This window comes from Triticum urartu, chromosome 5A (genome assembly GCF_056163025.1).
Source record: "Triticum urartu cultivar PI428250 chromosome 5A, HENAU_Tu73, whole genome shotgun sequence".
In the NCBI taxonomy this organism is placed as follows: Eukaryota; Viridiplantae; Streptophyta; class Magnoliopsida; order Poales; family Poaceae; genus Triticum; species Triticum urartu.
Genome location: NC_141877.1, coordinates 143637551 through 143663401, shown reverse-complemented (window position 1 = coordinate 143663401; position 25851 = coordinate 143637551).

Genomic DNA, 25851 nt, shown 5'->3' with positions numbered 1-25851 from the left:
ACGAACTCGCAACACAGAAATACACGAGGTTTATACTGGTTCGGGCCACCATTGTGGTGTAATACCCTACTCCAGTGTGGTGGTGGTGGATTGCCTCTAGGGCTAGTGATGAACAGTACAAGGGAAGAACAGCCTCCGGAGGTTGAGGTGGTCTTGTGAGTAGGCTCTCGATCGGTTTGGATCGAGCTAAGGCCTGTCTCCCAGATCCGATCCCCACTGCCATGGTGGCTAGCTCTACTTATATAGGCCCTGGTCCTCTTCCCAAATATCGAGCGGGGAGGGAGCCAACAATGGTGGGACGATTTGAAGGGGGACAGCTAGTACAAACTATCCTGACAAAAGTGGTCTTCGCCTGCGAAAAGCTCTGTGGTGACGCCGTCTTGGGCTCCACAATGACCTCTGTCTTGCCGTCCTCTTGGCCTTGGTCTCGTTGCACCAATATGGCAACCTTTACCTGACGCCTCGGTACTCTTCGCCTGCGCTGGCCTCCTTAGCACCAAAGAGGAAACAAGGACGCTGCGTGCGCTGGCGCCCGCCTGGTGTCGTGCGTCATGGCTCACGTCATGAGGGCCTCGTGAGGTTTGCCCTGCCTTGATATCTCCACTCCTCGCAAGCCTGCCCGGCTAGGCTACTCCAGAGGAGGCCTTGCGTCGCCCGCCTCACGAGGGTCTTGGATGATTTGTTGGTGAAGATGGGCCATACAGTATGCTGGCTCAGCCATGCCGTGGGCCGTAGGCAGGCAAGTCTGGGGACCCCCGTTCCCAGGATGCCGACAGTAGCCCCTGGGCCCAAGGTGCGCTCGGGCTTGGCTTCGCGGCGAAGCCAAGGGCCAAGTACGGAGCGTCGCGAGCCCCAAAGGCCTGTGGCCTCGATTGACGCGTGGTGGATGATTGGACGTGGGCGTCTCCTCTTCCTCACATTGCCTCGGCAACTGCTCGACTTGTCAGGTCCCCGCGACATGCAAGGAAAACCATCATTACCTGCGATCGTGGGAGACGCCGGTTGGCCTTCCCTAGCTATAAATGGTGAGGGGGCGGAGCCCCCATTGCCCATCTCTTCCTTGCTTGCTTGCTCCTTCCTCCTCGCTCCATCACTTGCAGTGATACCAATCGCACCATGAAGGAAGTTCTCCGCCGCCGAGAAGGGGAAAGCCCCTCGCGAGGGACCCGGCTCCCCGGCGCCCAAGCGCGGCCGCGGCCGCCCGCGTAAACATGCCATGACCCCCGTCGTGGCCCATTGTCGAGACAGCGCCACGGCATGCGGAGTGGGTCATCCCAGCCATGGCGGTCCAGTTGATGAGGGGAGGCGTGCCATGGTGGCACGGCCTCCTCGTCCGCGCTTCCACACGACGGAGGTGTCGCCGGAGTTCATCGTCTGGTCAGAGAACCCGGCCGGCAACTGGCTCCAACTCCCACGCTTCTTTGCCGGCGAACTGCCAGCCTCTGGTCCAGGCGAACTCTGGCTACAGGCAGATGGCTGTTGCAACAAGGCCTCTTGGGTTGCGGTCGAGACTTCTGCCACGGGCAACATAGCCCTGGCCCGCGGCTGGCAAACATTCGCCCCCGCACGCGCGGCCTGGGCAGGCGGTGCACCCTCCACTTCAGGTATGATGGTGGGTCGACCCTTTGTGTGAGGGTGTTTGGGGAAGATGGTCGCCGCGCCGGGTGCTGCCCCGAGGCGAACGACGGTGAGGAGGTACTCGGCCTTGGGGACGGTCGCGATGAGGACGAGGGCGAGCCCGCCCTCGTCGGCGATCGTGCCTCATCCGGCTACGGCTGCTCTTCCTCCGGCTACAGCTCCAGCAGTGGCGGCTATGCCCAGCCGTCGCGCCCGTTTTGAAGGCGGCAGTGGGTCGTCTCGTCGCCGCACCTCCGTGAAGTGTGAGGAAGGATCTGGCTAGGCTCGGGGTAGTGCTAGGTGCCTGTCCTCGCGGATCGCTGCAACGTTACTTTTGTTTTGCTCTTTTCCTGCATCAACAATGAAACTAGCATGGGCCCAGGGGGCGTGTATCAAACTATGGTTCCTTGGTTATATCGGTATGCGTGTTGTTCTCGTGTTGTGTCGTTATTTTGCATAAAGATAACATAACCTGGTATACTCAAGACGTCCTCTTCCTCGTGAAGCGTTTATTTCCTTGCATTCATCTTGCCTCGGTGGCCTGCATTCGCTCAGGAACTGCGAAAAACTCGTTAGGAAGTGCATTAAAATATTTGTCGTTCATCCTAGCCCTGACCTGGCGCTTTGTGTCGCGGTACCCGAGGGGCACGGACTAGGAGAGGTGCGCTAGCTTTTGGGCTCGAACAAGGGTGGCTCGCGAGAAGGCAAAAAGGAGAAAAAATGCTCGCGAGGGCACCTGCCTAGCCCCCTCGCGAGGCATGTGAGAGAGAGAACACGAGCAAATTCGAACCGGAAAAAATGCAGTGATAGGTGAGGGAATCAAATCGGCAAGGAACGCCAAAGGCAAACTTTGATTAAGGAAAAGCGAGTCAACTACGAAAAGCAAATGAAAAGCCGCGTCGGGCACCTAATCTAGTCTTCAAGTCTTCTCACTAGCGCGGAGCTAAGTGTTGTCCACTAGGCGTGGGAGGGAGCCCCAGGGCCTGAGGCCGGCACTCCTGAGACTCTGGCACGTGTACAGCCCCACTCATTATTATGTGAGAGTGTCACGGGCGGCGATTCTTCACAGGCACCAGGCCTTCTTCACAGGCTCTGGGCCTTTCTTCTCAGGCTCTAGGCCTTGCTTCTCAGGCTCTGGGCCTTGATTCATGGATAGACTTCTGGAGGTGCTAGATGTTCCAGGCGTTCTGGATAGGTATCCCGTCCTGCGTCTCAGGCACGCTGCACCCGGCCTGGAGACATGGACGACCCTGAACGGGCCCTCCCACATGGGCGAAAGCTTGTGCAGCCCTTCCTTGGAGAGGACCCGCCTTAGGACGAGGTCGCCCAACTCGAGCGTCCTGGAGCGGATGTTGCGGCAGTGGTATCGCCGCAGCGCTTGTTGGTACCTTGCTGCCCTCAACGCGGCTTCGCGACGGCGCTCCTCCCCCAGCACGAGATCCATCCCCCGCATGGCGTCCTGCTGCATTGCGCCGAACGCTAGGACCCGTGCGGAGCAATGCTTGACCTCGTGAGGAAGGACTACTTCAGGTCCGTAGACGTGGAAGAATGGAGTCTCGTTCGTTGGCTTGGTGGCGGTGGTTCAGATGGACCACAGCACGGACTGGAGCTCGTCGTGCCAGCCCCTTCCGCAAGCCTCCAGCTTCTTCTTGAAGGTCCTAGTCTTGAGGCCCCTCAGGACCTCCGTGTTAGCGCACTCGGCCTGATTGTTACTCCTGGGGTGGGCCACCGAAGCGTAGCAGATCTATGTTCCAAGGTTAGCACAGTAGGTTTTGAAGAGGTTGCTAGTAAACTGCGAACCGTTATCTGTGATGATGCGGTTAGGGACCCTGAAGCGGCTCACGAGTCCCTTGATGAACTTGACAGTAGAGCCGGCTGGAAACGGCTTCCACTTCCGCCCACTTGGTGAACTTGTCGATGGCGACGTGGAGATAGCGGTAGCCCCCTGGAGCCCGGGGAAACGGGCCTAGGATGTCCAGCCCCCAGAACGCAAATGGCCATGTGAGCGGGATGGTTTGGAGGCCCTGAGCAGGCTGATGGATTTGCTTGGCGTGGAATTGGCAAGCTTCACAGGACTTCACCAGCTTGGCCACGTCATTGAGTGTTGTAGGCCAATAGAACCCACTGCGGAACACCTTGCCGATGAGGGTCCGTGACGACGAGTGATGTCCGCAGTCACCGCCGTGTATGTCAATCAGCAACTCCCTTCCTTGATCGCTGGAGATGCAGCGCAGCGTGACATCGTTCGGTCGTTTCCTGTATAACTCGCCGTCTTGGATACAGTATGTCGTGGCCTGCCGGGCCATGCGCTCCACGTCCTCTTCCTTCTTCGGCAGCGTCCCGTGCATCAGGTACTCCTTGAATTCCTTGATCCAGCACTCCTCCTGGGGCTCGAGCGCCAAGAGCAGCCGAGCTCCTGAGGTGCTAAGTCATGCTTGAAGGAGGTGGCGAAGCTGATGGCTGGAAGAGCCGCTCTTCGAAGACACCGGGCTCTTGCGGTTGCCGCTTGGATGCTCTCCTGGCGATGTCATCAGCTTCCTTATTGGTGTCCCGGGGCACGTGCTGCAGCTCCAGGCCCGAGAACTGCTTTCCCATCTTGCGCACCTCCGCGAGGTAGGCCTCCATGTGCTCGTCCTTCGGCTCGTACACCTTGTTGGAAAAGTTGACGAGGAGCTGTGAATCGCCTTTGACGGTGAGGCGCTTCACCCCTAGAGCCGCCGCAGCCCTTAGGCCAGCTATGAGGCCTTCGTATTCTGCGATGTTGTTGGAGACCTTCTCGCCATGCTGAAAACAGAGTTGCATGGTGTAGTAGAGCTTGTCCTGAGTGGGCGAGATGAGCACTGCTCCAGCCCCCGCGCCCTGATGCGCGAAGGCGCCATCAAAATACATGACCCAGTCGTCTGGTGCCTCGGTTCCTAGGGAGGTGGACCGGTCTTCTCCTTCCTCAAGAGCCGGGGCATCTGTCCATTCCGCCACAAAATCGGCGAGCGTGGCTCCCTTGATGACCCTGGTAGTGCTGAACTCCAACTGGAATGCTTGCAACTTGATGTTCCACTCAGCGACCCTTCCGGCTAAGTTAGGGCTCCTGAGCACCCTCTCCAATGGGTAGGCTGAGACGACCTTGATGGGGTGGCCCTGGAAGTAGTGTCGCAGCTTGCGCGAGGCCACCAAGAGTGCGAGTAGGAGCTTTTGCGACATGGGGTAGCGCGCCCTCGCGTCCCGCGGTACGGTGCTGACGAAGTACACCGGGTGCTCGACGAGGGCTGGCACGCTGTCGAGGCTCGGGTCCCGCGGAGATTGTGGCATATCCTGAGGTGGTGGGTTTCCTGAGACCTGACCGTCCTCATGAGCTTCTGCGATGTTGCCCTGTTGAGCTTGGTCTTCCGCCGCTGATGGCTTTGCCGCGCCTTCCTGACCCCGTGCTGCATCAGCTCTGGCTTGGCGCGGCACACCCTTGTCTTGGCGCTCCTCCCGAACTGCCACCAGCGTCGCGTTGGCGGAGTATGGGGTGGCGGCAAGGTAGAGCACCAGAGGCTCGAGAGGTCGCGGTGCCACCATCACTGGGGGGCTGGTGAGGTATTTCTTGAGGTCTTGGAAGGCCCGTTCGGCCTCTGGGGTCCACTCGAACGGGCCCTTCTTCTTCATGAGCTTAAAGAAGGGTAAGGCGCACTCGCCTAGCTTGGAGATGAAATACCCTAACGCGGTCACCCGCCCTACTAGCTTTTGCATTTCCTTGAGGGTCTGCGGTGGGCTCATGTCTTCGATGGCCTTGATCTTCTCCGGGTTCGCCTCTATCCCTCCGTGGGATACGAGGAACCCTAGTAACTTGCCGAAGTGGATGCCAAACATGCACTTCTCCGGGTTAAGCCTCAAGTTCACTTGGCGCAAGCTCTCAAAGGTCTCCCCCAGGTCTTGAATCAACGTCCTTGCCTCGCAAGATTTGACCACTATGTCATCAATGTAGGCCTCTGTGTTTCTGCCGAGCTGCCTCCCCAAGGCGATTTGCATCAACCGTTGAAAGGTCGCGCCCATGTTGCGCAGCCCGAAGGGCATGCAGGTGTAGCAGTACACCCCGCATGGTGTTAGGAAGGCTGTCTTCTCCACATCCTCCACCGCCATCTTGATTTGGTGGTATCCTGAGAATGCATCCAGGAAACATAGCAAGTCGCACTCGGCGGTGGAGTCTACGATTTGTTCAATGCATGGAAGCAGGAATGGATCCTGGGGGCACGCTTTGTTAAGGTTGGTGAAGTCGACGCACATCTGTTCCTTCCCGCCTTTCTTCGGTACTACAACGGGGTTCGCCAGCCATTCGGGGTATCGAACTTCTCGGATGGTACATGCCGCCTCCAGCTTGCGTGTCTCTTGGACGATGAAGGCCTGCTTCTCAGTGGACTAATGTCTTGCTTGCTGCTTCATGGGGCGTACGTTGGGGCACACCCTTAGATGATGCTGGATTACCTCTCTCGAGACCCCTACCAGCTGATTGGGCTCCCACGCGAATATCTCCTTGTTCGTGCGCAAAAACCTCACCAAAGCTTCTTCTTGTCCCGGGTCAAGGCCGGTTCCTATGGTGAAGGTGGCTCTTGAAGACCCGTCCTCGTCGACCGTCACCTGCTTGGTCTCTGCCTTGTCTTGAGTGAATAGCTGCTTCTTCTTGGTGGGTGCGGTTTCCTTGGCCTCGGGTGTACCGACGCCGGCTAGCTGTGCTGCTGCCGCGGTCTTGAAGGTGAGCCTGAGCGCCGCCATGGCCTCCTTAGTGTCCCCCTTGATGGTGAGGACGCCCTTGCTCCCTGGAATCTTCATGAGGTTGTAGGTCGGGTGAGTCGCCTCCATGAACTGAGCGAGAGCCGGGTACCCGAGGATGGCATTGTACGGGAGACCGATGCAGACGATGTCAAAGTCCACCAGCTCGGTGCGATAGTGTCTCGTGTGCCAAAGGTGACAGGGAGGCGGATCTGCCCTAGAGGGTGGGCAGCTCCACCACCCACTCCTGTGAAGGGCTTGTTGAGGCCGAGCCGTTCGAGCAGCACATGAAGAAGGTTGAAGGCTTCTACGGAGAGCAAGTTGAGTCCAGCGCCACCATCGATAAGGGTCTTGGTGATGGCCACGTTGCAGATGGTGGGCGTGTAGAGCATCGGGAGCATCCCGGAGCCAGTGGTGGAGTCGGGGTGGTCTTCCGAGCCGAAGGTGAGGTCGGCCTCCGGCGCAGCCCAACCCGGTGGAGCCCCTGGGCGCTTGCAGGCTACCCCAATCTGACGGAAGAAAGGCTTGACGTGGCGATCTGAAGGTGGTGCTTGGGAGCCACCCAGCAGTGCCGGGACTGCGTGGTGCGCCGGCACCATGTAGCGTGCGGTGAAGAGGTTGCGGAGCTCCCCCCAGGATGCCACTGTGGATCCCGGGAGGTTGAGCAGCCAGGCGCGCGGCTCGCCGGCGAGGGCCATGGGAAACCAGTTGGCCATGATCTTGCCATCGCCTCTGGCCTCGAGGATGGCCTCCTCGTACGCCAGCAGGAATGACGTCGGGTCTGCCGTGCCATCATAATGCGGCGGCATCTCTGGCCTGAACTTGGCCGGCCAATGCACTCGCCACAGAGCGGGGGCCAGGGCTCGGTACCCAGACTCCCTGCTGCTGGTGTTGGCCGCAGAGGTTGGTGGCGGGCACCTGCCATGGGAGTGTAGTATGGAGGTACGGGGCGCTGGTTGGTGGAGAGCCCCGGCGCACCCCTACCTGGCGTACCAAATGTCGGATGTGGGGTTCCGGCAAACCCTTAAGGTTTGAACACTAGGGTGTGCGCGAAGTCTTTCCTTCCTACGAATCTACGCCATAGCTCACTAAGATCTCGCGGACGAACTCGACAAACTCGCAACACAGAACGACACAAGGTTTGTACTGGTTGGGGCCACTGTTGTGGTGTAATACCCTACTCCAGTGTGGTGGTGGTGGATTGGCTCTAGGGCTGATGATGAATAGTACAAGGGAAGAACAGCCTCCGAAGGTTGAGGTGTTCTTGTGAGTAGGCTCTCGATCGGGTTGGATCGAGCTAAGGCGTGTCTCCCAGATCCAATCCCCTCTACTATGGTGGCTAGCTCTACTTATATAGGACCTAGTCCTCTTCCCAAATATCGAGCAGGGAGGGAGCCAACAATGGCGGGCCGATTTGAAGGGGGCAGCTAGTACAAGCTATCCTGACAAAAGTGGTCTTCACCTGCGAAAAGCTCTGTGGTGACGCCGTCTTGGGCCCACGATGACCTCCTTATTGCTGTCCTCTTGGCCTTGGTCTCGTTGCACCAATATGGCAACCTTTACCTGACGCCTCGGTACTCTTCGCCTGCGATGGCCTCCTTAGGACCAAAGAGGAAACAAGGACGCTGCGTGCGCTGGCGCTCGCCTGGTGTCGTGCGTCATGGCTCATGTTACGAGGGCCTCGTGAGGTTTGCCCTGCCCTGATATCTCCGCTCCTCGCGAGCCTGCCCGGCTAGGCTACTCCAGAGGAGGCCTTGTGTCGCCCGCCTCGCGAGGGTCTTGGATGCTTTGCTGGTGAAGATGGGCCGTACAGCCTACTGGCTCAGCCATGCCGTGGGCCGCAGGCAGGCAAGTCTGGGGACCCCCGTTCCTAGGATGCCGACAAAGGGCTAGCCTTTCTCATCTTCCTCCTCTAGTCAAACAGCTCAAGGAGCAATCTTGTAGCTACCATTGTTGAGATAGTGATCATGTGGAGACCCCGCAGAGCAGAACTAGGGGTGTTATCTCCTAGGAGAGCCCCGAACCTAGGTAAGATCCGCAGGTGCATGCGATCTCGCTCACTCCCGCTTCTAGAGCCCGGCGACGTACTCTTGACCCTCTCCATGATTAGCCATCCTTTCGCATATGTTGCACCACAATGTCAACACATTTCTTTGTGTGTGGCCGTGGACCCAGCTGTTAGCCTCTCCACATACAGTCCACTTCCGATGGATGTCGTTTGTTGACCATGTTGACTATGCCGCGCCGAGAGCACCAGGGCGGTGGACGACGGCGAGGCCTAGGAAGGGAACGACACGGAGCCGGGGAAAACTCGGTAGTGGTTGCCCATGCAGTGGGGAGTACGAGGGTTTACTCGTTCGGCTTCCGTCGCCGGAAAATAACAGGAGTGTGTGTGAGTATAGGAATGGCCTGGCCGGCAATGGATTAGGGTGGGGCGGTGTGGCCTGTGTGCCAGCACAGCCGGCCACGGAAGGCGGGAGCAGGCAGTCCCACCGGCGCTGGTTTGGGCGGCTGGAGCAAGAAGATCAAATATTGAAGAAATAGCACGGCAATTGGATTCACATCCAATGGTCACTACTGCTAGAATCGTTTGTGGACTAAGTTGACGAAGCCTTTCGTACACGTCAACCAAGTAGACCCACAAGTCAGCCTCTAAATCTGCCCCAAACTGCATACAGCCCAAAATTTCTAGTCAGATTCAAATTAATATAGAAACTAAACATACCTTAATTTAAATCCAATGAAATTTTACCCGCACAAAAACAATGAAATTTAAAATATGAAAATCCGAAAGAAAAAAGTATTTTGGAACTAATTTCCTGTTTGCTGTATTTTTTTCATTTTACAGCCCATTTATTACTTATAGCCCATTTCTTATTACTTATAGCCCATTTTCTGGGCAAGCCCGAATGCATCCCTCCTCGCCTTGAAAGATTTCCAGCCCAGCAGGGCGTAGAAAAGCAAGTAGGCCTACATTGGTTATTCTGCAAAAAAAAGCTAGGCTAGCCATTTTTAGAAAGGAAAAAAACAAACTCGGCTGGTCATGTGGTGAACATATGAAATAAAAGCCTGGGCTAGACAGGCCACAGCTCCCGCACAACCCAGTTGATGCCCTTCTTCGTCCTGAAAAAAATTACTACGCATGCTGCTATGTCCCTACTGTCATCCTCACCGGATCCTCAAAAAAATATTGTGTTTTTGAGGGATGCTTGGCCTTGGTCATCTTTTCGGCTTCACAAGCTCCACACAAATGGTCCTTGAGGAATTTGACACCCTCGATTCCAATGACATGCTTTTTCTTCGCGAGCGTGTGTAAGTTCCTCATCCCAGCATGACCAAGTCGTCATTGCCATAGCCAGCCTTCTGAAGCTTTTGCAAGTAGACATGTAGCAGGTTGTGGTCCTGTAGAGAAATCAACAATATACAAATCTCCTCTCCTAAAGCCTTTGAAGACTTTGGAATTGTCAGCTTCCATGATCACAACACAATGATACTTGCCAAAGACAACAACCATATCAAGATCACAAAGCATTGAGACAGACATGAGGTTGAACCCTAAGGACTCTACAAGTATGATTTTGTCCATGTGTCGATCCTTTGAGATTGCAACCTACCTAGACCCAATACCTTGCTTTTGCATTTGTCAGCGTAGGTGATATGCTTCAGATGTGATGGAGATAAGGCAGAGTCCATCAATAAGCTCATGTCACCAGTCATGTGATTTGTGCATCCACTATCGAGGACCCACTCAGTGGCTTTGGGTTGATAATCTTGCAGATGAATCAGTGCAACTTACGGACTCATATACTTCATAAGTGAAGAATATGATATCAATTTCATTAGATCAATTTCATCAAGCAATAGGACAGATAAAGCAGTATGAGGACGTGAGAAATGAATATTCATTTCTTCATGATTAGCTTGCGTCCTTTCAAGCATATTCAGGTCTTCAGCAAATTCTTCAGACGTTTAAGTTCATCTGGAGACCTCACCCTGCATAAGAGATTAGTTATTTTTCTTCACCACCCACATCTGAAGGGGTGGCAAAGAGTTCATCATTATGCGAGCTCCATAAGAGAAAGGTGGCATAGATGCCAATCCACTTCGTTTCACATAAGAGGGGTTAGGGTAAGCATAAGAGTAAGCAGAGAAATTCTTCGAGGATTTATGAACATAATTATTTGAAGAATAATGCACATATCCATAATCCTTAGATCTTCCCTGCGAAACAGAGGTGTTAGTACGATGATGTTCATATGAGGACTTTGATCCTTTTGAGGAATTTGGTCTGTATGAGGACTTGGATCCATATGAAGAATTTGGTCCATATGAAGAATTTGATCGGGGGTTCCTATTCTTCACAGGTGGTGTCATGATGACATTCACCTAAAGATTTTCAAGGAACCTTTTGGGAACCCTGATTTTCTTCATAGGGGAACCATTCCTGCAGTTAGTGCCAACATATGTAGCAAATACTTCATCATTCTGATTTTTGAACAGTTTATAGTTAGAGTCAAATGACTCATCAGAAGAATATGAAGATTCACATGTGAAGCCAGATAAAGTAGATGGATCCACTGAAGGTCCCTTTGCAGCAACCCATGAGGTTTTGGGATACTACTCAGGTTTCTAGGAAGTCCCATCAGCATTGAGTTTCCTCTCAAAGGCAATACCCTCTTTCCTAGGGTTCCTGTTGAGGATATGCTTCTTAAGCACGTCATAAAGAGCCTTATGCCCTTTGAGGCTTTTGTAAATTCCTGTCACATATAATTCCTTCAGCCCTGCATGGTCAGTGATACTAGCAGCATCCTCAGATGAGGAATTAGTGATAGCAGAGACAGTTGACGAGTTTGTAACATTAGAAGCATTTGAACATTCAGGTGAAGAATTAGCATATTCACATTTAATGCATTTCAAACATGGAGGAATAAATTCTTCCTGAGTAGTGCTGATTTGTTGAGCAAGTAATGAATCACGCTCCTTCTGAAGATCTTCATAACTCACTCTTAACTATTCAAGATCTTGCTTTCTTTGAAGAAAATCATAAGAGAGCTTCTCATGATCAGATAAGAGAGTGTTATGATGACTCTGAAGGTTATCAAACTTAGTCTGAGGTCTCTGAAGATTTTCAGTCAAAGTTTTAGTGCAATCCATTTCATCACCCAACATATCATCGCTATTGTCTAGCATATTTTGAACCTTTTCAAGAGCCTTTTGTTGTTTCATAGCAATCTTAGCAAGTTTAGAATAACTAGGCTTGAGATTTTCATCAGATTCATCCTCACTTGATTCAGAGGAGGGATATTTGAGTACCTTTGCACCTTTTGCCATGAAGCAATAGGTGGGAGCGTAGTCATCATCACCGTCGTCAGTGGTGTTGGGGAGGTCCTTTTCCTCAGAGTTGAAGACGGACTTGCTGACGAATGCGGTAGCGAGGACTAGGCTCGCCACACCAGAGTCTGACTCCTCAGATTCCTCCTCTTCCTCATTTTCCTCAGATTCAGCCTCAGAGTCCATTTCCTTGCCAATGAATGCCCGGGCCTTCTTGGAGCTTCTCTTCTTGTGAGATGAAGATCTTGAAGGTTTTGATGAAGAGGACTTTGAAGATTTCTTCTTCTTATTTGAATCATCAGAACTGTAGTCCTTGTACTTCTTCTTCTTTGATTCCTTTTCCCACTGAGGAAAATCTTGAATGTAGTGATCTGGTTTCTTGCATTTGTGACAGAGTCTCTTCTTGTAATCACGGGATGAGGAATCTGATCTTAAGTCATCACTTCTTGAGGATTTTCCAAAACGACCACGTCTTGAGAACTTCTGGAATTTCCTCACGAGCATTGCTAGCTCCTGGCTCAGTTCTTCAGGATCAACAAGGCTGCTACTAGAATCTTCACCTTCAGATTCAGACACCGCCTTGGCCTTCAGAGCTCGTGATCCACCATAGCTTGGTCCATAGAGCTCTCTTCTCAGCAAGCTGGAACTCATGAGTGTTTAGCCTCTCAAGGATATCAGCGGGATCAAGTGACTTATAGTCTCCATGTTTTTGTATCATCAATGCCAGAGTATCAAATGAGGAATCAAGCGATCGTGATAATTTCTTCACCACCTCATGGTCGGTGGTGTCAGTGGCACCAAGTGCTTGAAGCTCATTTGAGATGTCAGTGAGGCGATCGAAGGTTTGCTGAACATTTTCATTGTCGAGTCTTTTGAAGCGGTTGAAGAGATTGCGAAGAACGTCAACTCGAGAGTCACGCTGTGTTGAGACTCCTTCATTGACCTTGGACAGCCAGTCCCAGATAAGCTTTGCTGTCTCCAAAGCACTCACTCTGCCATACTGCCCTTTGCTTAGATGGCCACATATGATGTTCTTCGCTTGAGAGTCGAGTTGCTTGAATCTCTTCACATCAGCAGCGTTGATGGTAGGAGTGACAGAGGGAACGCCATTTTCCACAACGTACCAGAGATCATTGTCAATTGCCTCAAGATGCATGCACATCTTATTCTTCTAGTAGGGGTAGTCCATCCCATCGAAGGTAGGACACCCAGTAGAAACCTTGATCACACCTGCGGTCGACATAACTAAAACTCCAGGCGGTTAAACCAAAATCACACAGAACAAGGGAGTACCTTGCTCTGATACCAATTGAAAGTGCTTTAAGTCGACTAGAGGGGGTGAATAGGCGATTTTTATGAATTCTTCACTGAGGAATTTCTGGGCGAGGAAATTCCTAAGAGAAGAACTACTTGCAGCGGAATAAGTACTTAGATGCAAACATAACAGAACATAAGCATGGTCATCATGATGAAATTAAAACAAGCATAGAGTAAAGAAAGTGTAAACACAGGATAAACAGGATGAAGACAAACAGACCGAAGAAATTGAGCTAAGGGAATTGAAAAAGTCTTCAGTCAAAGTCTTCGAACAGATATGAACAAGCACACAAGACAGTAATGAGGAAATGGAAGAATTGAGGAGATAGAACTAGTTAGCTCGGTGAAGACAATGATTTGGTAGACCAGTTCCAACTGATGTGACAGTTGTATGTCTGGTTAGGGCGGCTAGGTATTCAAACCTGAGGACACATAGTCCCGTACACCCAGTCCTGAACACACAGTTCAGGACACTTAGTCCTTGCCGTATTCCCCTTGAGCTAAGGTCACACAGACCTCGCCCAATCACTCATGGTAAGTCTTCAGGTGACTTCCAAACCTTCACAAACTCGGTCACTCGGTGATCCACAATTTCCTCTTGGATGCTCTAGACCATGACGCCTAACCGTCTGGAAGATGCATAGTCTCCAAAGGTAACAAGCGTCAGATCCACGCAGGATCAATATCTTCAGTGATACTCAATCACTTTGGGTTTGTAGGTGTTTGGGTTTTCCTCACTTGATGATTTTTGCTCAAAGTCCTCGGAGGATGGGATGCTCTCAAATGAAAACTGTCAGTTTCTCTCGGAGCAGCCAACTAGCTAGTGGTTGTAGGGGGAGGCTATTTATAGCCTAGGGAGCAGCCTGACATGATAAGACATAAATGCCCTTCAATGGCATGACCGTTAGGTGGGTAGATATTTGGGACAGCTGGCGCGTAGCATAGCAATGGTTGGAAATTTGACTATCAAATTCCTCAGGGCTATCATGTTCCTCACTTGTAGGCAACTGGCGAATTCCTAACTCCTCAGTCAAAACAAATTCCTCAGAGACCAGAATAACTTCGTCTCTGTCACTAAAGAAATTGACTAAACTATATGAGATTTCCAATGGCTTCACTCGAAGGGATTGGTAGGTGTAGAATTTTGAGTTGAGCATCACTTGGAAACTTTTCCTTAGTATTTCCTCGACCCCCTTTAACAGTGCAGTGTTTCCTATGACTCAAGAAAGAGAAAAAAGAAACTACGAAAACAAAATTCTCCACGCTTCATGTTCCTCGAATGAATACCAAGTCTTCACGGTCACACCAATTTATTCACTTTCAAAGTCTTTAGAAAGTCTTCAGAAATCCAAAGTCTTCAATCGAAGAACTTCATTTTTAGGGGTCGACTTTCTCTGTAAATATCAAACTCCTCATAGATTTATAGACATGTGTACACTCACAAACGCATTAGTCCCATAACCTATAAGTCTTCAATACACCAAAATCACTAAGGGGCACTAGATGCACTTACAGGTAGCATCATCAACACCGTCATCACGCCGTCGTGCTGACAAAGCTCTCCCTCGACACTATGCATGATCGTGAGTTCGTGGGACGTCACCGAGATGAACGTGTGCAGATCGCGGAGGTGTCGTACTTTTGGTACTAGGATCGGTCGATCGTGAAGACGTACGACTACATCAACCGCGTTGTCATAACGCTTCCGCTTGCGGTCTATGAGGATACGTAGACAACACTATCCCCTCTCATTGCTATGCATCACCATGATCTTGCGTGTGCGTAGGAAATTTTTTGAAATTACTGCGTTCCCCAACACGAGGTGCTTGTTTGAGGCCATACAATGCCTTGTTGAGCTTGTATACCATGTCAGGACGCTTTGGGTCTTCAAAACCAGGTGGTTGTGCAACATACACTTCTTCTTCAACTTTGCCATTGAGAAAGGCACTCTTTACGTCATTTTGGTACAGAAGAATGTTGTTGTGGTTGGCATAGGCTAGCAGTATGCGAATGGCTTCAAGCCTAGCCACAGGAGCAAATATTTCATCGAAGTCAATCCCTTCAACTTGTGTGTACCCTTGAGCAAAGAGACGAGCCTTGTTTCTGACAACTTGACTGTGCTCATCTTGTTTGTTGTGATAGATCCATTTGGTACAGCTTGAAGGGAATATGCCCTAGAGGCAATAATAAAGTTGTTATTTATATTTCCTTATATCATGATAAATGTTTATTACTCATGCTAGAATTGTATTAACCAGAAAATTAGTACATGTGTGAATACATAGACAAAAAAAGTGTCACTAGTATGCCTCTACTTGACTAGCTCCTTGAATCAAAGATGGTTAAGTTTTGTAACCATAGACATGAGTTTTCATTTGATTAACAGGATCACATCATTAGAGAATGATGTGATTGACTTGACCCAATCTGTTAGCTTAGCTTTTGATCGTTTAGTATATTGCTATTGCTTTCTTCATGACTTATACATGTTCCTATGACTATGAGATTATGCAACTCCTAAATACCAGAGGAACACTTTGTGTGCTACCAAACATCACAACGTAAGTGGGTGATTATAAAGGCGCTCTACAGGTGTCTCCGATGGTACTTGTTTAGTTTGCATAGATCGAGATTAGGATTAGTCACTCCGATTGTCGGAGAGGTATCTCTGGGCCCTCTCGGTAATGCACATCACTATAAGCCTTGCAAGCAATGCAACTAATGAGTTAGTTGCGGGATGATGTATTATGGAACGAGAAAAGAGACTTGCCGATAACGAGATTGAACTAGGTACTGAGATACCGACGATCGAATCACGGGTAAGTAACATACCGATGACAAAGGGAACAACGTATGTTGTTATGCGGTTTGATCAATAAAGATCTTCATAGAATATGTAGGAACCAATATGAGCATCCAGGTTCCGCTATTGGACGTCTATATTCAGACACCGAAAGGGTTTCGGGTGATCTCGGAGAAAACCGGAGTGCCGGAGGGGTTACCGGAACCCCCCGAGGGATAATGAGCCTTGATGGGCCCTAGTGGAGAGAGAGGGGGGCCGGCCAAGGCAGGCCGCGCGCCCCCTCCCCTTGAGTCCGAATAGGACAAGGAAGGGGGGCGGTGCCCCTTTTGCCTTTGCCCTCTCCCACTCCTTCCTTCCCCCTCCTAGTGGGACTAGGAAAGGGGAGTCCTACTCCCACTAGGAGGAGGACTCCTCCTCTTGGCACGCCCTCCTAGGGCCAGTCGGCCTTCCCCCTTGCTCCTTTACATACGGAGCAGGGGGCACCCCATGGAGACACAAGTTGATCATTGATCTTTTAGCCGTGTGCGGTGCCCCCCTCCACCATAATCCACCTCGGTCATATCATAGCGGTGCTTAGGCGAAGCCCTGCATCGGTAGCTTCATCAACACCGTCATCACGTCGTCATGCTGACGGAACTCTTCCTCGAAGGTCTACTGGATCGTGAGTTTGTGGGACGTCACCGAGCTGAACGTATGCAGATCGCGGAGGTGTCATACGTTCGATACTAGGATCGGTCGAACGTGCAGACATACGACTACATCAACCGCATTGTCATAACGCTTCCACTTACGGTCTACGAGGGTACGTGGACGACACTCTCCCCTCTCGTTGCTATGCATCACCATGATCTTGCATGTGCATAGGAAATTTTTTGAAATTACTACGTTCCCCAATAGTGGCATCCGAGCCAGGTTTATGCGTACATGTTATATGCACGAGTAGAACACAAAGGAGTTGTGGGCGTGGGTATATACATATTGCTTGCCGTCACTAGTTGATTCTTGATTCAGCGGCATTGTTGGATGAAGCGGCCCAGACCGACATTACGCGTACGCTTATGTGAGACTGGTTCTATTGACGTGCTTCGCACACAGGTGGCTAGTGGGTGTCTGTTTCTCCAGCTTTAGTTGAATCGGATTCAATGAACAGGGTTCTTTCTGAAGATCAAAAAGCAATCACTATACCGCGTTGTGGTTTTTGATGCATAGGTAAGAACGGTTCTTGCTCAGCCTGTAGCAGCCACGTAACACTTGCAACAACAAAGTAGAGGATCTCTAACTTGTTTTGCAGGGCATATTGTGATGTGATATGGTCAAGACATGATGCTAAATTTTATTGTATGAGATGATCATGTTTTGTAACACAGTTATCGGCAACTGGCAGGAGCCATATAGTTGTCGCTTTATTGTATGAAATGCAATCGCCATCTAATTGCTTTACTTTATCACTAAGCGGTAGCGATAGTCCTAGAAGCAATAGTTGGCGAGACAACAACGATGCTACGATGGAGATCAAGGTGTCGCGTCGGTGACGATGGTGATCATGACGGTGCTTTGGAGATGGCGATCAAAGGCACAAGATAATGATGGCCATATCATATCACTTATATTGATTGCATGTGGTGTTTATATTTTATGCATATTATTTTGCTTAGATCGACGGTAGCATTATAAGATGATCACTCACTAAATTTCAAGGTATAAGTGTTCTCCCTGAGTATGCACCGTTGCGAAAGTTCGTCGTGCCGCGACACCACGTGATGATCGGGTGTGATAAGCTCTACGTTCACATACAACGGGTGCAAGCCAGTTTTGCACATGCAGAATACTCAGGTTAAACTTGATGAGCCTAGCATATGTAGATATGGCCTCGAAACACTGAGACCGAAAGGTCGATTATGAATCATATAGTAGATATGATCAACATAGTGATGTTCAATATTGAAAACTACTCCATCTCACGTGATGATCGGACATGGTTTAGTTGATATGGATCATGTGATCACTTAGATGATTAGAGGGATGTCTGTCTAAGTGAGAGTTCTTAAGTAATTTGATTAATTGAACTTTAATTTATCATGAACTTAGTACCTGATAGTATTTTGCATGTCTATGTTGTTGTAGATAGATGGCCTATGTTGTTGTTCTGTTGAATTTTAATGCGTTCCTTGAGAAAGCAAAGTTGAAAGATGATGGTAGCAATTACACGGACTAGGTCCGTAACTTGAGGATTATCCGCATTGCTACACAGAAGAATTATGTCCTAGAAGCACCGCTAGGTGCCAAACCCACTGCAGGAGCAACGCCAGATGTTATGAACGTCTGGCAGAGCAAAGCTGATGACTACTCGATAGTTCAGTGTGCCATGCTTTACGGCATAGAACCGGGACTTCAACGACGTTTTGAACGTCATGGAGCATATGAGATGTTCCAGGAGTTGAAGTTAATATTTTAAGCAAATGACCGGATTGAGAGATATGAAGTCTCCAATAAGTTCTACAGCTGCAAGATGGAGGAGAATAGTTCTGTCAGTGAACATATACTCAAAATGTCTGGGTATAATAATGACTTGATTCAACTGGGAGTTAATCTTCCGGATGATAGTGTCATTGACAGAATTCTTCAATCATTGCCACCAAGCTACAAGAGCTTCATGATGAACTACAATATGCAAGGGATGGATAAGACTATTCCCGAGCTCTTCGCGATGCTAAAGGCTGCGGAGGTAGAAATCAAGAAGGAGCATCAAGTGTTGATGGTCAACAAGACCACCAGTTTCAAGAAAAAGGGTATAGGGAAGAAGGGGGACTTCAACAAGAACAGCAAACAAGTTGTTGCTCAAGTGAAAAAGCCCAAGTCTGGACCTAAGCCTGAGACTGAGTGCTTCTACTGCAAAGGGACTGGTCACTGGAAGCGGAACTGCCCCAAGTATTTGGCGGATAAGAAGGATGGCAAGGTGAACAAAGGTATATGTGATATACATGTTATTGATGTGTACCTTACTAATTCTCGCAGTAGCACCTTGGTATTTGATACTGGTTCTGTTGCTAATATCTGCAACTCGAAACAGGGACTACGGATTAAGCGAAGGTTGGCTAAGGACAAGGTGACGATGCGCGTGGGAAATGGTTCCAAAGTCGATGTGATCGCGGTCAGCACACTACCTCTACATCTACCTTCGGGATTAGTTTTAGACCTGAATAATTGTTATTTGGTGCCAGCATTGAGCATGAACATTATATCTGGATCTTGTTTGATGCGAGATGGTTATTCATTTAAATCTAAGAATAATGGTTGTTCTATTTATATGAGTAATATCTTTTATGGTCATGCACCCTTGAAGAGTGGTCTATTTATGATGAATCTCGATAGTAGTGATACACATATTCATAATATTGAAGCCAAAAGATGCAGAGTTGATAATGATAGTGCAACTTATTTGTGGCACTGCCGTTTAGGTCATATTGGTGTAAAACGCATGAAGAAACTCCATTCTGATGGACTTTTGGAATCACTTGATTATGAATCACTTGGTACTTGCGAACCATGCCTCATGGGCAAGATGACTAAAACGTCGTTCTCTGGAATAATGGAGCGAGCAATAGATTTGTTGGAAATCATACATACTGATGTATGTGGTCCGATGAATATAGAGGCTCGCGGCGGGTATCGTTATTTTCTCATCTTCACAGATGATTTAAGGAGATATGGGTATATCTACTTGATAAAACACAAGTCTGAAACATTTGAAAAGTTCAAAGAATTTCAGAGTGAAGTGGAAAATCATCGTAACAAGAAAATAAAGTTTCTATGATCTGATCATGGAGGAGAATATTTGAGTTACGAGTTTGGTCTTTATTTGAAACAATGTAGAATAGTGTCGCAACTCACACCACCCGGAACACCACAGCGTAATGGTGTGTCCGAATGTCGTAATCGTACTTTACTAGATTTGGTGTGATCTATGATGTCTCTTACTGATTTACCGCTATTGTTTTGGGGTTATGCTTTAGAGATGGCTGCATTCACGTTAAATAGGGCACCATCTAAATCCGTTGAGACGGCACCTTATGAACTGTGGTTTGGCAAGAAACCAAAGTTGTCGTTTCGTAAGTTTGGGACTGCAATGCTTATGTGAAAAAGCTTCAACCTGATAAGCTCGAACCCAAATCGGAGAAATGTGTCTTCACAGGATACCCAAAGGAGACTATTTGGTACACCTTCTATCACGGATCCGAAGGCAAGACATTCGTTGCTAAGAATGGATCCTTTCTAGAGAAGGAGTTTCTCTCGAAAGAAGTGAGTGGGAGGAAAGTAGAACTTGATGAGGTAATTGTACCTGCTCCCTTATTGGAAAGTAGTTCATCACAGAAATCTGTTCCTGTGACTCCTACACCAATTAGTGAGGAAGCTAATGATGATGATCATGTAACTTCAGATCAAGTTACTACCGAACCTCGTAGGTCAACCAGAGTAAGATCCGCACCAGAGTGGTACGGTAATCCTGTTCTGGAGGTCATGTTACTTGACCATGACGAACCTACGAACTATGAGGAAGGGATGATGAGCCCAGATTCTGCAAAATGGCTTGAGGCCATGAAATCTGAGATGGGATCCATGTATGAGACCAAAGTGTGGACTTTGGTTGACTTGCCCGATGATCGGCAGGCCATCGAGAATAAATGGATCTTCAAGAAGAAGACTAACGCTGACGGTAATGTTACTATCTACAAAGCTCGACTTGTTGCGAAAGGTTTTCGACAAGTTCAAGGAGTTGACTACAATGAGACTTTCTCACCTGTAGCGATGCTTAAGTCCGTCCGAATCATGTTAGCAATTGCCGCATTTTATGGTTAAGAAATTTGGCAAATTGATGTAAAGACTGCATTCCTGAATGGATTTCTGGAAGAGGAGTTGTATATGATGCAACCTGAAGGTTTTATCGATCCAAAGGATGCTAACAAAGTGTGTAAGCTCCAGTGATCCATCTATGGACTGGTGCAAGCATCTCAGAGTTGGAATAAACGTTTTGATAGTGTGATCAATGCATATGGTTTTATACAGACTTTTGGAGAAGCATGTATTTACAAGAAAGTGAGTGGGAGCTCTGTAGCATTTCTAATATTATATGTGGATGACATATTGTTGATGGGAAATTATATAGAATCTCTGGATAGCATAAAAGGATATTTGAATAAGAGTTTTTCAATGAAAGACCTCGGTGAAGTTGCTAATATATTGGGCATCAAGATCTATAGAGATAGATCAAGATGCTTAATTGGACTTTCACAAAGCACATACCTTGATAAAGTTTTGAAGAAGTTCAAAATGGATCAAGCAAAGAAAGGGTTCTTGCCTGTGTTACAAGGTGTGAAGTTGAGTCAGACTCAATGCCTGACCACTGCAGAAGATAGAGGGAAAATGAAAGGTGTTCCCTATGCTTCAGCCATAGGCTCAATCATGTATGCAATGCTGTGTACCAGACCTGATGTGTGCCTTGCTATTAGTTTAGCAGGGAGGTACCAAAGTAATCCAGGAGTGGATCACTGGACAGTGGTCAAGAACATCCTGAAATACCTAAAAAGGACTAAGGATATGTTTCTCGTTTATGGAGGTGACAAAGAGCTCGTCGTAAATGGTTACGTCGACGCAAGCTTTGACACTGATCCGGATGACTCTAAGTCAGAAACCGGATACGTGTTTATATTGAACGGTGGAGCTATCAGTTGGTGCAGTTCTAAGAAAAGCATCATGGCGGGATCTACATGCGAAGCGGAGTACATAGTTGCTTCGGAAGCAGCAAATGAAGGAGTCTGGATGAAGGAGTTCATATCCGATCTAGGTGTCATATCTAGTGCATCGGGTCCAATGAAAATCTTTTGTGACAATACTGGTGCAATTGCCTTGGCAAAGGAATCCAGATTTCACAAGAGAACCAAGCACATCAAGAGACGCTTCAATTCCATCCACGTTCAAGTCAAGGAGGGAGACATAGAGATTTGCAAGATACATACGCATCTGAATGTTGCAGACCCGTTAACTAAGCCTCTCTCACGAGCAAAACATGATCAGCACCAAGACTCCATGGGTGTTAGAATTATTACTGTGTAATCTACATTATTGACTATAGTGCAAGTGGGAGACTGAAGGAAATATGCCCTAGAGGCAATAATAAAGTTGTTATTTATATTTCCTTATATCATGATAAATGTTTATTATTCATGCTAGAATTGTATTAACCGGAAACTTAGTACATGTGTGAATACATAGACAAACAAAGTGTCACTAGTATGCCTCTACTTGACTAGCTCGTTGAATCAAAGATGGTTATGTTTCCTAACCATAGACATGAGTTGTCATTTGATTAACAGGATCACATCATTAGAGAATGATGTGATTGACTTGACACATTCTGTTAGCTTAGCTTTTGATCGTTTAGTATATTGCTATTGCTTTCTTCATGACTTATACATGTTCCTATGACTATGAGATTATGCAACTCCTAAATACCAGAGGAACACTTTGTGTGCTACCAAACATCACAACGTAAGTGGGTGATTATAAAGGTGCTCTACAGGTGTCTCTGATGGTACTTGTTTAGTTTGCATAGATCGAGATTAGGATTAGTCACTTCGATTGTCGGAGAGGTATCGCTGGGCCCTCTCGGTAATGCACATCACTATAAGCCTTGCAAGCAATGCAACTAATGAGTTAGTTGTGGGATGATGTATTACGGAACAAGTAAAGAGACTTGCCGGTAACGAGATTGAACTAGGTATTGAGATACCGACGATCGAATCTCGGGCAAGTAACATACCGATGACAAAGGGAACAATGTATGTTGTTATGCGGTTCGACCGATAAAGATCTTCGTAGAATATGTAGGAACCAATATGAGCATCCAAGTTCCGCTATTGGTTATTGATCGGAGATGAGTCTCGGTCATGTATACATAGTTCTCGAACCCGTAGGGTCCGCACGCTTAATGTTCGGTGACGATCGATATTATGAGTTTATGTGTTTTGATGTACCTAAGGTAGTTCGGAGTCCCGGATGTGATCTCGGACATGACGAGGAGTCTCTAAATGGTCAAGACAGAAAGACTGATATATTGGATGGCTATATTCGGACACCGGAAGGGTTTCGGGTGATCTCAGAGAAAACCGGAGTACCGGAGGGGTTACCGGAACCCCCCGGGGGCTAATGGGCCTTGATGGGCCCTAGTGGAGAGAGAGAGGGGCCGGCCAGGGCAGGCTGCGCGCCCCCTCCCCTTGAGTTCGAATAGGACAAGGAAGGGGGTCGGCTCCCCCCTTGCCTTTGCCCTCTCCCACTCCTTCCTTCCCCCTCCTAGTGGGACTAGGAAAGGGGAGTCCTACTCCCACTAGGAGGAGGACTCCTCCTCTTGGCACGCCCTGCTATGGCCGGCCGGCCTCCCCCCTTGCCCCCCTCCACCATAATCCACCTCGATCATATCATAGCGGTTCTTAGGCGAAACCCTGCATCGGTAGCTTCATCAACACCATCATCACGCCGTCGTGCTAACGGAACTCTCCCTCGAAGCTCTAATGGATCGTGAGTTCATGGGACGTCACCGAGCTGAACGTGTGCAGATCACGGAGGTGTCGTACGTTCGGTACTAGGATCGGTCGATCATGAAGACGTACAACTACATCAACCGTGTTTTCGTAATGCTTCCGCTTATGGTCTACGAGGGTACGTGGACGACACTCTCCCCTCTCCTTGCTATGCATCACCATGATCTTGCGTGTGCGTAGGAAATTTTTTGAAATTACTATGTTCCCCAACACATATGATGTTGAGCTTGAAAGGATCTGGACGCTTTACAAGCTCCCATACATTGTTCAGCTCGAACTGTTGAAGCTCTTCTTGCATAGCTTGAATCCATTCAGGTTCCATGAAGGCTTCATCAACTTTCTTCGGTTCAGATATTGAGACAAATGCAAAGTGCCCATAGAAATTTGCTAGTTGTGTTGCTCTTGAACGAGTGAGTGGACCAGGTCCATTGATGCTATCAATTATCTTCTCAATCTGTACTTCATTTGCAATACGAGGATGAACTGGACGAAGATTTTGCCCTAGCTGATCATTGTCTTCATCTTCAGCACTGGCTTCAGGCTGAGCAGTGTCTTCAGGCCGATTAGGTGTAGAAATGATGATTTCCTCTTCAGCATGTGCCTCTGAAGGTATGATTTCTCCAGTACCCATAAGTTTGATAGACTCACTTGGTGTAGCTTCATCTGGCACATTTGGCAGGTGCTCCCTTTGCGAGCCATTAGTCTCATCAAACCGCACATCCATAGTTTCAACCACTTTCTAGTGAAAGAGGTTGAAGACTCTATAGGAATGTGAATCCTTCCCGTAGCCAAGCATAAAACCTTCATGTGCTTTCGGTCCAAATTTTGAAGTGTGGTGTGGATTCTTGATCCAGCACCTAGCACCAAATACTCTGAAATAGCTGACGTTTGGCTTCTTACCAGTCAGAAGCTCATATGATGTCTCCTTTAGGAACTTTTGAAGATAAACACAGTTGATGACGTGGCATGCAGTGCCAATAGCTTCAGGCCAGAACTTCCTTGGAGTCTTGTACTCATCAAGCATCGTCTGTGCCATCTCAATGAGGGTTCTGTTCTTATGCTCCACGATGCCATTCTGCTGAGGTGTGTATGGAGCCGAGAACTCATGTGTGATGCCCAATGTATCAAGATAAGTGTTGAGGCCGGTGTTCTTGAATTCAGTGCTATTGTCACTTCTGATATGCTTGATCTTAATGCCATAGTTGGTCATGGCGCGATTCGCGAATCATCTGAGGACAACCTGCACTTCAGTCTTGTGGAGAATTATGTGCACCCAAGTATATCTTGAGTAATCATCAACAATGATGAAACCATAGAGGCAAGCAGTGGTAGTAAGGGTAGAGTAGTGAGTAGGGCCGAATAAGTCCATGTGAAGCAGCTCGAAGGGGCGTGTCGCCGTCATGATTGTCTTCGAGCGATGCTTGGCCCGAGTCATCTTTCCAGCTTTGCAGGCACCGCTGATACGTCTCCAACGTATCTATAATTTTTGGTAGTTCCATGTTGTTTTATTATCAATCTTGGATGTTTTATAATCATTTTATAGCATTTTTTGGTACTAACCTATTGACATAGTGCCCAGTGCGAGTTCCTGTTTTTCCATGTTTTTTACATCGCATGAAATCAATATCAAACGGAGTCCAAATGGCACGAAACTTTACGATGACTTTTTATGGGCCAAAAGGAAGCAGATGGGCCCTGGTTGCACCTAGGGAGTGCCTCGAGGGAGGCACAACCCACCAGGGCACGCCAGGAGGCCCTGGCGCACCCCGGTGGGTTGTGCCCACCTTGGGTTCCCCCCGGACCGCCTCTTTGCTCTATAAATACCCAAATATTCCCAAAACCCTAGGGGAGTCGACAAAATATTCATCCAGCCGCCGTAGAGTCCAGAATCACCAGGTCCAATCTAAACACCATCATGGAGGGGTTCACCACTTCCATTGGTGCCTCTCCGATGATGCATGCGTAATTCTTTGTACACCTTCGGGTCCGTAGTTAGTAACTAGATGGCTTCATCTCTCTCTCTTGATCCTCAATACAATGGTCTCTTGGAGATCCATATGATGTAACTCTTTTGCAGTGTGTTTGTTGGGATCAATGAACTTCGAGTTTATGATCAGATCTATGTTTTTATATCCATGAAAGTATTTGAGTTTCTTTGATCTCTTTTATGCGTGATCTCTTATAGCCTCGTATTTCTTCCCCGATATTTGGGTTTTGTCTGGCCAACTCGATCTATTTATCTTGCAATGGGGAGAGGTGCCCGGTAGTGGGTTCGATCTTACGGTGCTTGATCCCAGTGACAGAAAGGGAACCGACACGTATCTATCGTTGCTACTAAGGATAAAAAGACAAGATCTATATCTACCGCCGTATATATAAACGAATATTGTCTACATCATGTCATCGTTCTTATTGCATTACTCCATTTTTCCATGAACTTAA